Source organism: Balearica regulorum, chromosome 4 (genome assembly GCF_011004875.1).
Source record: "Balearica regulorum gibbericeps isolate bBalReg1 chromosome 4, bBalReg1.pri, whole genome shotgun sequence".
NCBI lineage: Eukaryota > Metazoa > Chordata > Aves > Gruiformes > Gruidae > Balearica > Balearica regulorum.
Window position 1 is genome coordinate 72,330,445 of NC_046187.1, and position 15,604 is coordinate 72,346,048.

Consider the following 15,604-nt stretch of genomic DNA (forward strand, 5'->3'; position numbering starts at 1 on the left):
GCTACCACCTAAAGCTATGCAATAAATGACTGGAATTTTAATACTTGTGGCAAAAATCTAGGACAGATCTGGTTTTCAGTATGAAAATACTTCACTTCAGAGCTATTTTATTTTACCATTTCCTACTGACTTTTTTTTCTTTCCGGCTGGTAAAAAGCCTTACCTATTTCTTTCTGGTTTTGTCTTAACCAAGAAACCAGTTACACACCATATAAAGAACTACCAGTGTCTTACATGCAAATGTTTGTTTCAGATTGTAGGCCATAACCTATTCCTCCTAAAAAACCTTGTCTACTACCCAGTGCTTTGACTTTTACACCAAAGTACCTGGTAGATCTCTTGAAGAAACAGTATAAATTCTTTTCTTGCCCTCTCCTCACCAGGCAGAGCACACATATCAAGGCATCCCAAGCAATTACCACCTACATTCACAATTGAGGTTCTTCAACCTGTAGACCAGAATGCATTAAAACTGTCAGCTCTGCTGCCCCAAGACTGAAGCGAAGGCAGCCACGAGTTCCCAGCATTTTTTTTGAACTCTCTAAATTAAGGGAAGCTCCTTCTGGCCTCACGCTTGGATGGCCATCCAAGTAGTGCGTGTCTTTGGTTAAATGGTAAAAGCAGCCCAGCTCCTTTCCCAAAAGAAAGCAATAAAGGTATAAGAAAGTAACTCCATGAAATGAGCTTCAGCAGCACAAACTTTATGAATTTGCAATATCCATTTGTACCACACTTGGTCACTGAGACACACAGCATCTGTAAAACTGCAGAAACAGGTCCTCACTCAAGAGACTCTTGAAACCATACAGAAAAACCACGTCACCATACGGGGCTCGGTTCCTTACTGGCTGTATTGGTAACTAAAGGTATCCAAGATAAATAACCAAAGCCTGTTCTCAGGCAAAGTTAACACCCATTTAGGCTTCTGTAAATCTCTCGTTGCTGGGGGGCAATGCCCATGCTGGAGAGGTGTGCCAATACAGGTACCTCTGTATGTCCAGGGAGGCTGGGAGGAGGCAGGATAACTGTCTCTTCCGGGACTTGTAGGAATGTGTCTTACCATATTAAGAGCTGCCAAGGTGTATTTGTCCAATTACCTTCGTGATCCCTTCTCCTAAAATTTCTCCTTCATTAAATTACTTTCCCTTGGTTTTGCTCTCCAAACCAGCCTGAGTTTGGACCCAGGATAAGCTCAGAGCTCCCGAGCAGCTGTCTCACCAACAATGAGGTTCTTGGACCATATATCTTCCAAGTGCTGGCAAGCTGGTTCTTCTTACTCCTGGACCTAATTATAATGTATTTTTACTTGGGATTTTAAAGTAAATGGTGTTTACTAATAACTACGCTGGTTGCCACGCAGAAGTAGGCCCTTAGCACACAATCACGATAGCAGCTGTAGGCAAGACTGACTCACGGAATCTCAGAAAATAGAACTGGGAGAAGCCTCAGAAGTTGGTCCCTACCCCAAAAACCCCAAGGGAGAGAAGCTCAACAACAATGCTGTCTTCTGCAGCAGAGGCTAAAAAGCTTCTCTGCAACTTTTAAGGCAAAGTCTGCTTCCCCCTCCAATGATTTAGGACATCATATCTTTTAAAACAAGCCTCAAATGATGCCTCAAGATTAAGTGCTCACTAATACTAAAACTGACTGAATAAAATTTGTTCGAGAAGCAAATACCTATGGTGTATGGTATTTTTTTTAAACTTCCATTTCCTGTGGCTACGCTGTGTGTGTATATATAGAAAGCAAGGGAAATTCCAAACAAGATGCCACACCGTTGTACTCAGAACAGCAGTGCTTCTCATTCTAAAAAAGGGAAGTCTCAAATTCTTTTTCTACAAAATCTATGTGAATTCAAAGTATGCTGTAGTAATATTTCCTAGTACCATGCTCCAGCAGCTATCAGCTGGGGGGGGGTATGTCAGCTAAAAACCTCAAACATAAGAAATACTTACAAAGTACTAGGTCAACCCAGCAGGACCTCAGCAGAGGGATGGAGTACCAGATTAAGCACTCCTGCCTTCTCACCTGATACCCCAAATTGCTCACTAAGGACCAAGCACAGCCCAGAACCCTCACTGAAGCTTTCCTTGCCAAGGGCCATCCTAGCCAGGGGATCAGAGCTCCAGCAAGGTCGGGTAGGGGTTTACAAGGTGCCGCAGTAACTGCTGAAATGGGGTCCTGAAAGGCACCAACCGTCCCAAGTGGCACAGCCTCCACTCCTGTGGTTGCTCAGTGCTTTCTTCCCCTTTCTCTTTAGTACATCCACTTTTTCCTCCTTTTTTACATTTACTGGTAAGAAGCTGTTGGTGCAGGAACTCTTCCCAACATGCACTAGATGTATGGTGTCTATACTGGCCAACAGCCTCCCTCAGGAGCTTGAGGTATTTTCCATAGCACATGGAGCTCCATTGTGAAGAGCACTGAACCAGGTAGTGGGTTATGAGACAGCTTATTTCTAGAAGACACCAAAAAACCCCAAACTCAACCATTTGAAGCGTGTACTTGGCTTAACCACACTTGTTCCCCTGACTGTCCTTCCCTGGGCCAGCCCTCCAGCACACCTTCTGGAGACCTGGTTGATGGATGGGCTGAGCACTCGTGAGCAGGGCAGCTCTGGCTGCTCGTGCTGATGCCCACCTTCCCGGTGTCATGTGAACTCACCTTGCCCGAGGTTTTCACACTCTCATTTCTCAAGGAGTGGGAGGAAGGAAAGAGCAGTGGGACCTTGTTCTGCAGCGCCTGCAGATCCACCTCCATCCCTTCTCCGTCACCACTGCAACCCCCTCTCCTCCCCGCCCCATACTGCACTCACCCAGTCTCTTTGTCAAATCTGTCTGCATACAAAAAGCATTTGATTTTGGGGGTTTTTTTTGTTTTGTTTTTGTTTTGTTTTTTTTAATCACCAATAGACACCTTCTTGGTTACATGCAAATACCACAGGCAGTTTTTACAGGAGGAGCACGAGCATCACCAGGCAAGCCTGGTGTCTGCCCTGCCAGCTCTAGCACACCCCATGCCTTGCTGAGCTTCTTGGTTCCTGCTGCAGCCAGACTTCCTCCTTCCACATCCCAAACCTCCCCTGCACAGCCCAAAATGGCATGGCTGAATGGGACAATGGGTTTCACCCCCCGATGTCCTGCTCCACAGCGGTCCAGGCTTGGGCGATGCCCAGGGTTCCCCTCTCTGCCAAGACAGGGGCCCATGCCAAGGGAGTAGCGGCTTGCTGGCACAGAGGGCAAGGTGCCAACCTGTGGTCCCCCTCCAGCTGTGCCCCCACAGCCCTCCCTGGGCCGGGCCAGCTGCAGCTCGTGTGAGCCAGCCACCTGCGCCCACCACCTGGGCCCTGGGCTGGGAGGAGAGCCACAGGCACACGTACCAGCTCTGGGAGCAGCCCCACTGTGACTAGTCCCACTCTCAAAGCCCTGGGGCTTTTCCTGCCTGGTGTGAAAGAGGAGGCAGGACTCAGACCATGCTACAGGGCAGGGTCTCCATCTCTCTTGCGACACACAGTGGGGGAGGCGAGAGGAACTCAGATCTCCTTGGACTAAGCAATCCCAGCTCATACAAGGGAGAAAAGGAGTAGAGAAAGGAGCTCAGACGCCCACAGAGGAATCAGCCCTCATTCTGATCATCACCACCACATCTCAAGGAAGCTCAGGTATCCAGAGAGGCAAAGGTCCACAGACATTCAAGGAAGAATATAATCTACCAAAAGAAAGGAGGACTCGGTGGGATGTGAAGTGACTCATGCACACCTCAGCTGAGCACAGTCTAGAAGAGCATCCTACTCCTTCCCACCATCTGAACTTGCCCTCAGTGATGCAGATCTAATTCAGTGGTTTCTCATCTCCTCTTCTGACAGCACTGAGCACCTGCTCCACCTTCTGCAAGGCCTGTTCTTACCTCCCCAGGTGGAAGGACAGAGCTTTCCCATGTGCCACCCCCAACAACAGCTGGCAGATGGGAACCAGACATCTCTGGAGGGAAAGGGGTCTTCCTTTGATCCTGGCTGCTGTGATAAGGGGCCTCTCTGCCCTCCACCAAAACCAGTCCTAATTTGAGACATCTGTCTCCCATGAGACGCACCGACCGGGTGCATTTTAGGAACTGCTCCTTGAGCATTGGCCACTCTGCGCTGCCAGAGCCACTGAGCAAGCTCCGTACCAGACCGGGTGTACGGTCCCATGAAGACAAGAACGAGAGCATTTCCCATCCCTAACGGCATCTGAGACTTGTCCAAGCACTTTGCAAAAGCCTACCTCTACCCCTCGCATGTCACAATGGGACGGTCAAAGCAAACAACCAGAGGAGCAACAGCAGCACAGACAGGCAAGTAGGGCACAACTTCACCAGCATCTTCCAGACCCCTCCTTACTCACAACATGGCATGACCCCCAAAACACACCGTATTTTCCAGGCAGTTAAGTGATGCACTGAAACAGCACCTGTTACACACACACACGTGCGCACACATGTAGTGGGCACAGGAAAGGATGTGTTGTTAAGGGGGACATCCTTCCCCATGTTTGGGCACCTCGGTGCAGGCCCACCTGGATGCAGCAGTGGGGAGGGTCTCCTTCCTAGCGACACCTCTCCAGCAACACACGTCCTCTGCCACGAGACCTTCACCTGGGAGGGACAAGTTGTACCTGTAGTTAAGGATCAAACAGATACCAACCGTGACTGTACATGAGATGATTCTTAGGATGAGGGACATTTCCCTGTCACAGCAGTAATGAAGCAGAGAGGTACAGGAAATCTGTCTGTGCTTCACTGTTGCACAACGCAGAGGAGGAGAATCACATCAAGTGCCTGGAGAGAGTGAGGTCTAAACGTTGTTAAAACTTAGATCTATCAATGGCAGGAGTGGGAAGATATACAAGTCTCTTCATTTACTGCAATTACAAAATTCATTAATGAGGTCCATGGCAATCTACTCTGATGCTCTTAACTGCTCTTAAACGAACAGCCTCCCAGTTACCAGTATTCATTTGTCTGGGATGCTCCTTGCTGGGTGAGCACATTGACAGAGGAAGAGATGCGGGAGTCCAGAGCATGGGAAGATCCTACAGAACGCTGGCTACAGCCTGTGGGAACAGCAAGCGAAATCCCGGAGATGAACCTCGGCACTACAGAGCTGAGTCCTGAGAGCAGCTTTTAAACAGGAAACTGAAGCTCACAGTACCAGGAATGGCAAGGTCAGGCCTACAATTAGCCATGTAAAGCAGCCCTCTGAAGAGGAGCTGAAGGGCTATAGACGAAGGTAACATGGCATCCCTGGGGAGCAATCGAGGAAGGCAGTGGTTTGCAGGGAGTTGGAAGTTTGGGAACAGTAGGCAATAAGCATGAACGTGCAGCTACACGCACTTCTGGTGCTGTAACAAGAAGGGATGTTAGCCTGTATTGGAGGGTGAATGATGCAAAATAAGCTCTGTCTGCCTCCGAGCTTGCACCTCTTGCTTTCTTACAAAGCAAAATTTTGACAGCTCCCCCATGACTCTAAAAGAGCTTTAAAACCACATGTAACAACTTTTACTAGGAGTGAGCAGCCCACTTACGGATCATCAGAGCCCACTTTTGCCCTATTGCAATCACACTCAAACACAAAACCAGTTCTGGGGGCAGGACCCAGGGCCTGTGACACCAAGACACACAGCTTGGCCCCAGAAGCACCATACAATTGCCCTTCTTGCTTCTTTGAGTACCTCTTGTATTATAGAGACGAGTGGTCATCAAAAGGCATTTCAGCTCCAGAGGTGACATCACCACCTTCCTCGTGGCACCCACGAGGTTTTAGACCTTTTCAGGGCCAGTCTTCTTGCAAGAGAGAGACTCTGAAATATACAGGACACAGATCGTGCCCGGTGGTGTGCTGCGACCTACGGGAGGCCTCTGCCAGCCCAGAAGATCTGTGCTACATGCAAGCCAGGAATTCATCTCCCAGCAGAGAGGACACCTCTGCAGCACTCGCCATCGAGCAGAGAGGGTGTGAGAAGGGGAGTAAGGTGGAATTTGTTTTAAAGAGACACTGAGGCAAAGAGGTGGACTAGACCAGGGTGTTTTAGAGACAGTTACGTGTACTAAGTCATCTTTTTAGATGAATCTCTGTGGCGGAGACAAAGAGCCAGTGTCGGGTTCAGGCAGGCTTTCCCCTCCCACACAAGATCCATCCTTTGATAACCAGACACGGAATCCCCTAAACTCTCTGCATAGTGACAACTCCTGGGGAGGGACAATGTACAGTGGAAAAAATTGATGAGCACAACCACTTCACCACCATCGCCCAAAGAACAGGTGACAACTTATTTTGTGAACTGTTTTGAGGCTTCTTTTTTTTGCACCTACACACACGGGTCACACAGCACCGCACCCCCTCCTACAAAATGTCAAAGTCTTCAACTCCTAAGAATAACTATTGGGGGGGAAAAACAGTGTGTGCAGTGGGGATTGCACTGGTCTTGCCTTTCTCCTCAACTCAGGGTTTGCGCTCACCTTGTCCTAAGTTTCCTCCTGGTGGCATCTCCTTTGACAGGTAGTGGGCAAATATTAATTTTTACCTCTGTGGTTTCCAGGTGACTCTCTCAGGGAAAGTTTACTGGAGCTTTATCCTTCCTGAAATGGCAGCAAAGCCGAAGAACCACTTCCTCTTAGCACAGCTGAGGAACTTCAAATGTGCAGCGTTGCAAAACAGTGTGAAGACACTCTCCCTCCTGCCTCTGCTGTACTCTTGCGTGCATTAGTATCAGTTGTTACACACACTGGGCAGTGACAAGGTTGGGAAATACTTGAGTAGTAAAAGCCAAAATGATGCCTCCACTAAACGTACTTGCAAGTATTTCTGTTTAGCTGTAATAATGCAAAAAAAAAATAAAATAGTGAGAACAGATAATAACTCCTACCAGATTTTCACAAAATTGATTCCTCTGGTTGCTTCCTTAACAAGAGGGGCACATGATGTCCCCAGCATCTACAGAAAAGGACCCCAATGTCTATAAGAAGCTGGGCTTGTGTAACTCTTCAGCAACTCTTCTGAATCTTTGAGCAGTTTGTCTAAAGCTGGTGTTAAGACTGTTATAAGGTTTGATATCAAAGTGGCTAATGTTTGACTGGACTTTAAAAGTCAAATTCCAGCTTTCAACTCAGGGAAGACAGAGACTGTGACTCATTTAAACGCTGAGTTTCGTAGCACTCTGCAAAACACAGGGACATCCCTGCAGTTTTTCTAGAGGTGGTGCTAACACAAACCAGAACAAGCATTTTGCAAGCAGTGCAACTGTTTTGACATCAGTTCAATGAGACAATCCTGTGATTTCATGGAGAAAGCCCTGGGCTGAGTACACTAAAAATCTCAGCCTCAGGTCACCTGCACAGCCACTTTGTGTGGTCACAGCTACAGGCTCCACCGAGGCTCTTCTTTCCATAGTTTTCCACATTATTTAAATGTTTTTCCTCCCCGTGGCTCACAAAGAACGAGGAAACAGGAAGGCCTGGTTTTGTACCCGAGTTGTCTCGGCTGGTTTTTGCCAGGATCAGCAAGTTGCATCAACCTTCACTTTTAGGCAGTCACCAATCCGACACGCCAGAGTTGAAGAGGCTAACCCCAAGGCCTGGTGCACTGCTACGGTTTAAGGCTGTGCCCACGTTTAGGGGTTATGTACTTAATTACAACAATCATGCAAATTTTTAAGTGCATTAAAAAACCCCCACAACTTTGAAAGCTATACGGACTAAAAATCCCAGCTATAGAACAAGTGAGTCTCCAGCACAGCCGCCCCATTCCATCACTTGATGTCCATGAACAGGCTGTGGTTCCAAACCTGCCTTACCCAATACACCAACATGTCATTAACACCTACTTCCAAACAGGCATGGTTTGAATAGTGAAAGTTTAGGGAGCACCTGCAGGAGCAACACAACCTGCCACAGCCTTTCAGGCCTTCAGTGTACCAAACCAGTACAACCTGTAGCTACACAGTTGTTTATAGTGGTGCAATTACTGCAATCACTGATGTAATTGCTCATGAGTCACTATGAGTCTGATCTACACAAGAGGCTGACAGCTGAGGCACGTAACAAACTCAGACCCCAGTGTAAGCCAGAATCTCTTGGAAGCAAGAGCTGTGGACCACAGGTTCAGGAAATGTCAGCTTGTGTTTCTGTGTCTGGAGTTGGGGACCTTCACTCCAGCTCTTTGCAAGTGAGTGGTCAAATATGAAAGAGGAGAATATAAACACATCAAAACCCCCTAAAAGCTTACTGATTTGGAAGCCAAGACTGACCAGGAAGCAAGGTATTTTTAGGAAATAAACAGTAGAATACCTTTTAAACATGTATTAAATAAAAAAATGGAAAATTCTGTATGCATGCAAGAGTACTGATAGGAATTAAGCTTCACAGAAAAGGACACAGGCACAGAGCCAGTACCTAAAGGAAATACAGAAAGAAACTTACTGGAACTTCTGAATGAAGACAGCGGGTCTAGGCATGAATTATTTTTGTCTATATCAAATTTATGACTGTCACAATCAATGGCAAGTTTGCAAAAATCACTGAATAGTTGAGCTTGTGGAGAGGAAGGTCTGAATATCATCTAGTCCAACCTCCTCCCGCTCAAAGCGGGGTCAGCTAGGGCAGGCTGCCTAGGGCTGTGGCCAGTCAGGTTTTGAACATCTCCAAGGATGAAGAGTCCACAACCTCCCTACACAACCTGCTCCTGGGCTCAATCACACTTGAAAAGTTTTTTATTATGTTGAAATGGAACTTCATTTATTTCAACTTGTGCCCATTGCCTCTTGTCCTGCCACTGGGCACCACTAAGAAAAGTCTGGATCAGTCTTCTGTACTGCCCCACATCAGGTGTTCATACACATTGGGAAGACCCCTCCGAGCCTTCTCTTCTCCAGGTTGGACAGTCCCAGCTCTCACCTCTCCTTGTTTGACGGATGCTCCAAGGTCTGAATCATCCTCGTGGCCCATTGCTGCACTCTCTCCAGTAAGTCCATGTCTCTCTTGTACTGGGGAGCCCAGAACTGAACTTGTCGCTCCAGATGTGTCTCACCGGTGCTGAGCAGAGGGGAAGGATCACCTCCCTCGACCTAACAGCAGCCACCTTTAGTACAAGGGACACACTGATGGCTTCCGTTCAACTTGCCTACCAGGATGCCCAGGTTAAACTCAGCTTGAGCTATTTGACACCAGTCAAGCAAAAAAACCCCAAACAAAAACAAAAACACTTGTTGATTTTGATGAATTATTATTGTTAAAAAATAGACCTGTTTCTCCCTTTCTCCTGCCTCCTCCTCACCCCCAATCCTGAGAGGGATTATATATATTTATTTATTAACTGTCACATTTGAAGTATTCAAGGTCTACAGGTAAATAAATACCCTATGGAAATACAGAGGAGACATCTAAAACACTAGACAAAGAAGTGACACACTTATCTCAGGAACCAGTGCTGGATATTCAGAAAAACGACGTATTTGGCATGGTCTCTAAAACAAACATTTCTTGAAGTGTTTATAAGAAAGATGACACAGTCCGTTGTTGGCAGGGATGGAAGGTGAAGAGGAAGGAAAGAAATCTTCAACATTTTTTTGGCAGACTCTAGAAATTCCTCAATTCAAACGCACAGGCTGGTTTTGAAAACTCGGCTAACAGCCTGATAGAAAGTGAGAGAGCCTTGAAAACCCAGGAGGTCTAATGCAGGTACCTCTTTTATAACTCTGTCCTCTAAATCACAGCAAGTTAAAATCCTGACAGTATGCGTTCACTATACGTACATTAGACCCTCTCCTGGCTGGCTATTGATCAGTTATCCCTTCTTTCCTGACTTCACAGTCCCTGACATTTGTATTTTTTTGCAACTTGTGAAGGTTTTACAGTAAGCCTGGGGTACAGCAACTGTTTCCGTTCTTTTGTTATGTCTGATTTCCTCACAGCTCAGTTGGATGAGATTTCTAAATTGCTTTCTTTGTAGCTGCTCTCCTGTTTTGTGAATACGATGAATCACATCAGGCCATCTGCAAACTAGTGGGTGATAACATAAAAATCCCTCTCACTTATTTTCAGCGCTTGTAGCATTCCCTCATCTGTATTACAACACTGATGCGGCTCCATTGCTCACAGAGGTGAGGAAACAGCAGCACTGACTAAAACCGGGCAGTCATTTTGGAAACTCTCCCATGAGTTTATGAGTGCATCACATATGTGACCTGCAACCTCTGCGCTTTCCTAGGCTGCACAAAAGCGGCCCGGAGATGTTGATCTACATCAGTGAAGAACTAGGAGCAAGACCAAGCACAAAACAGTTCTGTTTTCTAAGCCAGGACCTGAATTGCTGGTACTTACAGTGAAGGAGGGCGTTACTCACCACCAATGTTACTGAGTTTCTGATCTTTGTATGACAGTGCATCTATATATGATTACACCGACTCCAGCATGTCCATCTGAATCTCACTTGTGTGCATACCACATTCAGGACCCTGATATTAAACTGAAAGAGGAAGACGAAGGAAGGAGTTGGACTCTGACCAAAAGAAAAGGACTGAAATCTGACAGAAGCGCACAGCTCCTGCCGTCTGTACGAAAGTCAGCTATAATAGGGCAGTTAACACAACAAACATGAGTGATAACAAGGGAGCATGAACTTAAACTAGGGGTTTGTTGGATACATTACATTTTTCAAAGTGCATGGGCTGATGCTAATCATCACAAAGTTTATAATAAAAATAATTGGTTGAATTTTTTTAATTCCCAGAGATACTCAGTATCATTTGGGAAGTCACAGATGAAACTCCAGAAGCCCAGAAAGGATAAATGTCTTTAAAATGAAAACAAACTAACTTCAATCCCTCCTCAAAGGAACAAGCAGATAATTTTTAAGTGCCTACCTGACAACAAGGAGGTGATTTATTCTTGACAAATCCACGTTGGCTGCTACTCATGGTCAAACTGTTTGTTTCCTCCTTTTTCAGGATAACAGCTCTTGTGGACAGAAGAAAAACAGTAGCTGTCATGAGAGAGACAGAGTTTCAATGCCATTTTCACACGACATTTCAGTAAGCCAACTCTGAAAAACTATTTCAAGGGATGCAAAAATCAGTCTGGAGGGGAGAATCTATCAAAAAGGCTCCTCAAAGGTTGGTCCTGGACCTAATGGTCAAGTATTTTCATTACCACTTGGGGGTGGGACAGAACAGATGTATTAAATAGGCACGCAGATGCCAAACAAAAAGAAGGTGCCAGTGCATTGGTGAAAGAAATCAGAACAGATTTGGCAAATTGGGTAGGTGGTTTGGAAAACGCTGGCAATTCAGCATGGACAAACACAAAGTTCAGTAGTTTCAGGACTAACGAATTGCACAAATGCATGACAAGGAATCACTAACAGGGCAATTCCTCAAAAGGAGGCTGCATTGAATCACAGGCTGCTGTGAATCAGCCAGACACCAAAGTGCAGAGGATAAACAGGAGAGCTGTCAGCTGGATGTGAAGAAATCCCGCTGCTCTGCGTGGCGTCAGCATTAAGTGCAGCTGAAGTACTGCACCATGCTTTGTAAACTGTACATCACGAAAAACACAGGGGAAAAACAAAACGGACAAAAGACCTCAGGACTTTAACAAAAGATGATAAAATATGGTAACAGAGCAGAAGATTGAGGGAAGTCCTGCTGCATCCTTTGTCCTGGTTTTGGCTGATACAGAGTTAATTTTCTTTCTAGTAGCTGGTATAGTGCTCTGTTTTGGATTTAGTATGAGAATAAAGTTGATAACACACTGATGTTTTAGTTGTTGCTAGGCAGTTGCAATGTCTACACTAAGTCAGGGACTTTCCAGTTTCCCAGGCCGTGCCGGGTGCACAAAAAGCTGGGAGAGCACAGCCAGGACAGCTGACCCAGGCTGGCCAGAGGGATGTTCCATACCATAGCACGTCATGCTCTGTATGTAACTGGGGAAGCTAGCTGGCATTGCTGTGTGCAAACAGGCTGGGCATCGGGTTGGTTTTTTTCTGCATGTGGTGAACAACTGCATTTATGCATCACTTGTTTATTATTATTATTACTGTTACTACTGTTATTCTCTCCCTTTGTTATCCTATTAAATTGTCTTTCCCTCAGCCCATGAGTTTTTCTCCATTCTCCTCCCCATCCCCTTGTGGGGGTGGGCGAGCAGCTGCATGGTGCTGAGTTAGCAGCAGAAGGCAAGGAAACCATGCAGCCTGCCTTCCAGTCTTTCCAGTACAGCAAATTTCATTAGTTTCCCTGATTGGAAAACTCCATGCAGTGTCCACTTGGTCCCTACAAGAAGTTTACCCCCTTTTTCTACCACTGTGCTGTGTACTTCCCTCCTACAAGGAGATTTTGCAGCCTGCGTGAGTCTGCGGAGCAGGCTGCAGCTCTCTGCCAGCCAGCAGCCCTACCCTGCTCTGTGGGAGCATCTCCAGTCCCAGCACAGGCACTCCCAGGGATGGAGCAATCCCTCCCTCTACACCACTTCACTTGACCCCAAGCAGCCTCTCCTGCCATCCTACCCATTTCAGTCACATGCAGTATTTCTGCAACACCACGTACCACCTCCCACAGCTGCTCACTACGTTACCTGAAAAAAAAAAAAATCACCAAAATCCACGTATGCATATAAGAGAACAGTTTATATTTGATAAAATCACACACACACACGTGTGCGTCTGTGTCTGATGGCATGGCAGGAACCTTTCCTGTCACGGGGCAGTGCTCTAAGCAACAGGTTGTTCCGGGATGCCTCTTCCATTCTGTCCTGGTGAAGTTTTCCCACTACACGTGCAAATGCTGATGGGGCAGACAGACCGACTGGAAGGAGACTTGAACCTGACTTTCTCAACCTGCAGATGGGCTGACTCTTCACCTTGGCCTTCTGGTTCATAGGGCTTGCTCTTTCTGCATCTCCCTTGGAAGAGTTAACAGTTCAACTGAGGTTAAGTTTCAATAAAAGTTTTGACTCTGCTAAGGTAGCTTTCTCCAAAAATAGCTTTTCAAAACCTCCCAAGTATCTCCATACCTAGTATTTTCAATTCTTTCAAATATCTCACCCTGTTTTAATTGATTCCTCAAATACTGCAATTTGGAAATGACTTGGTTCCGTGCTCTGCAAAGTGCATGTCTGGAGCTGCATCACTTACATGCTTCCTCCAATCCAAGGACACCAAATAGAGACAAAAACTTTGCATCCCCATTGCACTAGTCAGGATTACAGAAATTATAAAAGAGATTTTTTTTTCTTCCAGCCTCCAAAAAACCTTCAGCTATGCAGACCCAAGTCTTCGTGAAGCTGCATGTTTACAAGAAGCTGAATCCCCTTTGCCAGGTCTTCAGTTCCTCCTTGCGCCCACCTCTTCCATTCTCCACTGTGGTGGGTTGACCCTGGCTGGGGGTCAGGTGCCCCCACAGCCCATCTACCACTCCTCCTCCTTAACATGACAGGGGAGAGAAAACGTAACGAAAGGCTCCTGGGTCAAGATAAGGACAGGGAGAGATCACTCACCAGTTACTGTCAGGGGCTAAACAGACTCAACTTGGGAAAATTAATTTATCACCAAGCAAAACAGAGTAGGATAATAAGAAATAAAACCAAATCTTAAAACATCTCCCTCCACCCCTCCCTTCTTCCCAGGCTCAACTTCAGTCCCAATTTCTCTCCCTCCTCCCTCCAGTGGCACAGGGGGACGGGAAATGGGGGTTGTGGGTCAGTTCATCACATGTCGTCTCTGCCTCTCCTTCCTCCTCAGGGGGAGGACTCCTCACACTCTTCCCCTGCTCCAGTGTGGGGTCCCTCCCACGGGAGACAGTCCTCCACCAACTTCTCCGACACGACTCCTCCCCACAGGCTGCAGTTCTTCATGAATTGTTCCAGTGTGGGTCTCTCCCACGGGGCGCAGACCTTCAGGAGCAGACTGCTCCAGCGTGGGTCCCCCACAGGGTCACAAGTCCTGCCAGCAAACCTGCTCTGGCGTGGGCTCCTCTCTCCATGGGGCCACAGGTCCTGCCAGGAGCTTGCTCCAGCGCGGGCTTCCCATGGGGTCACAGCCTCCTTTGGAGCATCCACCTGCTCCAGCATGGGGTCCTCCACAGGCTGCAGGTGGAATCTCTACACCCCCTCATCCTTCCTCCATGGGCTGCAGGGGGACAGCTTGCTTCACCATGGTCTTCACCACGGGCTGCAGGGGGATCTCTGCTCCGGCACCTGGAGCACCTCCTCCCCCTCCTTCTGCACTGACCTTGGTGTCTGCAGAGTTGTTCCTCTCAGATTCTCACTCCTCTCTCTGGCTGCAGTTGCTGTTGGTTTTTTTCCCCCTTCTTAACTCTCTTATCCCAGAGGCGCTACCACTGTCACTGATGGACTCAGCCTTGGCCAGCAGCAGGTCTATCTTGGAGCCGGCTGGCATTGGCTCTGTCAGATATGGGGGAAGCTTCTGGCACCCCCATAGCACCACCGCTACCAAAACCTTGCCACATAAACCCAATACATCCACCCTTCCAGGCTTAACCTTTTGTTCCTTTTTTCTTGGCTCTCCCACAAGCCTTTCTACTAACCACCACCACCTCAGGTGACTGACATAGAGACACCTATTGTATACGAACAATCGGACTCAGTGATTGCGTCTCTCTATCAGTTTATACCTTCCTGTTCCTTGACAGAGTGGAAATGGAGTCACCTTAATGTATTTAATCTGGGCTGGGCTTTAATCAGAACCGGTGACTAATGCAAAACAATTGGAGACTAGGAGGCAAAAAAAAGAAAAAAAAGAGTAAGTACACTCCCTGTGCCACCCCCTATCTCTAACAAAAAATCCCTGATCCCAGTAAACAGAGTTCCTGGATTTTTAATGCCTCACTCCAGTTTCTCAGGGTCCTCTTTCTAGATCTCACCCTCACAGCAGTGGGGCAGTCCTGCTCCTATTGACAGAAACTTGTGGTTAAAACTCCTACAGTTGCCTTAACACACAGCTGAGAGTGGAGTGACTTAACACCCAAGTGACTCCGAGAAGCCCTCACTGCCAGGGACTGCCCAGTGCCTGCGATGGGTAAGGAAGGCGCAGCAGAACGTAGGCCAGCTTCAGAGCTTCCCAGTAACCTTGACTTGTCCAGTTTGGTGCTGCTAAAGAAGTGCCCGGCATTGCTAAAAAAAAAAAAAATAAATAAATTTATGGACAAGATGATGATGAGTGGAAGGGCTGACATGGAAGAAATGCCAAGAAAGCAATCCTGTCTTCAGCAGCGCTGGTGAGAACTGCACATCTGGCTTCGCCTCCTGCTTCCCTGCAATGTCCCTGCACAGGTGGAGGGTGGCTGTCAGAGCAGGGAAGAGACAGGGTGCTGTGTGCACCCTGCTACAGCCGCCTCCCAGCTAAGGGGAGGTGTCTCTGGCTGCAGCTGGGTGCTCTGGCTTCGTAAGCAGAGGTACCTTGTATCCGAAACCGAGACACATCTGCCTCAAGGCTGTCTCTTTGGCTAGAAAGAAGAATGCTTGAGAGGGCTGAGAAAAGTAAATAAAAGGGGGCTGGGGATCAAAATAAAAGGCAGGAAAGCAAAGGAGATTTTTGCCTGATGAAGATGAGAGGAAT

At 47.2% G+C, this 15,604-nt stretch overlaps 1 long non-coding RNA gene across 2 annotated transcripts in view; it reads right to left on the reverse strand.

Annotated features, from left to right (window-relative positions):
• Positions 1-1,022: 1,022 nt before the first annotated feature.
• The window catches only part of LOC142601786 (uncharacterized), a 36,152-nt gene continuing 21,570 nt past the window's right edge, over positions 1,023-15,604 (reverse strand). For both annotated transcript variants that reach the window (XR_012835428.1, XR_012835429.1), the window contains 2 exons: positions 10,896-10,989; positions 1,023-10,498 (listed from right to left, as the gene is read on the reverse strand). This is a non-coding gene — a long non-coding RNA (uncharacterized LOC142601786). The remainder of the gene's footprint in view (positions 10,499-10,895; positions 10,990-15,604) is intronic.